This window comes from Vulpes vulpes, chromosome 12, assembly GCF_048418805.1.
Source record: "Vulpes vulpes isolate BD-2025 chromosome 12, VulVul3, whole genome shotgun sequence".
NCBI classification, from domain to species: Eukaryota; Metazoa; Chordata; class Mammalia; order Carnivora; family Canidae; genus Vulpes; species Vulpes vulpes.
Genome location: NC_132791.1, coordinates 59293413 through 59294975, shown reverse-complemented (window position 1 = coordinate 59294975; position 1563 = coordinate 59293413). Strand labels below are relative to the sequence as shown.

Genomic DNA, 1563 nt, shown 5'->3' with positions numbered 1-1563 from the left:
ATACTGCAACCATTTAAAAACCACGTGATCTCCTCACTTAATTTTCCTTACATTTTTCTATCCTGTCCACCAAGTCTCTGTGCCTTTTCTCAGAGCCTATTATCTTCTAGCTACTTTCATTTTTTTTTTTTTAGAACAACTCAGCAAAATAAAATTCCGGTTTATTGTTGGACAACATTGTTTCACACATACATCAAACAGGCCAAAAATAAATAAATAAATAAATAAATAAATAAATAAATAAATAAATAAACAGCAACTTCATAGACAAAAAAGGAAAAAAAGAAACCTTTTATCTTTGGCCTTTTTAACCATCTCATACAAACCAACCACTTATAGTACAGCTAAGTACATACACAAAAAAAGTTACTGGAATGCTCGGAATAAGATTGTTTTCTTGTTGTTGTTTTTGCTTTTTTTACAAGGTTTTCTTTTTCTCCTTTGAGATTATAATGAACATGGTCACACCACAAGTAAAGTCAGAAGTAGGACAGGGAACGCTCCGAAGGCTGGTTTGGTCATCCGAGATCATTAAAAATGGTTGACCCCTAACAATATGTACAAAAATATAAAATGTAAATTAAAAATACAAATTTTCCTTTTTAAAGTACTTTTAAGAAAAAAAGCAGAGCCTTGGAAGTTTTGGTTCTTTTTCCCTCCCCTGTTGCAAATTCACGTTGTGGTTCTGGTTGGGAGGCGGAGAGTCATCTGCGGGGGGCGCTGCCCGCGCTGGGCAGGCGGGCGGGACTCGGGAGTGGAGGGTGCATAGGTCACGGTGGCCTTTTTTTGGTTAGATTTAACTTTTCCTTTTTTTTTTTTTTTTTTTTTTTGCTGTCTAGTCATCCTCATCAGTCTTCTGCTTCTTGGGGTCGACGTCGTCATCCCCATCGTCTTCAGCTGCCCGTTTGCCCGCAGCTGCCTCGGCCTCCTCATCTCCATCTCCATCTCCATCCTCTTCCTCTCCATCGCCTTCCTCCTCCTCCTCCTCTTCCTCCCCTCCTTCCTCCTCTTCTTCATCTACCTCATTGTCAGCCTCCTGCTCCCCATTTTCCCCCTTAGCGTTCCCATTAGCACGCACGTCTCTTCCATTTTCTGCCTCCTCCACAACCTCCTTCTTCTCCTTTAAGTCCTTGGTGGTGATCTCGGAGCTGGTGTCCACGGCCGCGTCTGACACGATGGGGCACGTGGGTGAAGCGATGCAGCGTTCGAGGCCTCCGGCGAGGGAGCTGCGGGGGTCGCGGTGGCGGAGGAGGTTGCGGCCAACGGGGAGCCGGGCACAGGAACAGTGCAAAGATGGCTTTTCAGAGCAGCCAGTGGGGCTTCTAGCTACTTTCAAATTAGCCTTCATTCTTCCAACTTTGCTTCCGTTTTAAAAGCCTGGTTTCTATGAACCAAGATTTCATTTCATTTTCCTTGAATATTGTTTTGGGGCTTTGGTCTCTTATTTTGTATAGAAAATTGCCTCTTCTGTCTCTGCACTCCTTCACTGAAAGTTACTTCCTGCAAATATGTCTGCAGGTGTGTTTTTTCCTTCAGTATTTGCTCCTTAAGATTTTGTGACAA

The 1563-nt window shown here is 43.2% G+C and overlaps 1 pseudogene; it reads right to left on the bottom strand.

The window, feature by feature from the left end:
- Nucleotides 1-815: 815 nt before the first annotated feature.
- On the bottom strand, nt 816-1348 carry LOC112917110 (prothymosin alpha pseudogene; annotated as a pseudogene).
- Nucleotides 1349-1563: the final 215 nt, after the last annotated feature.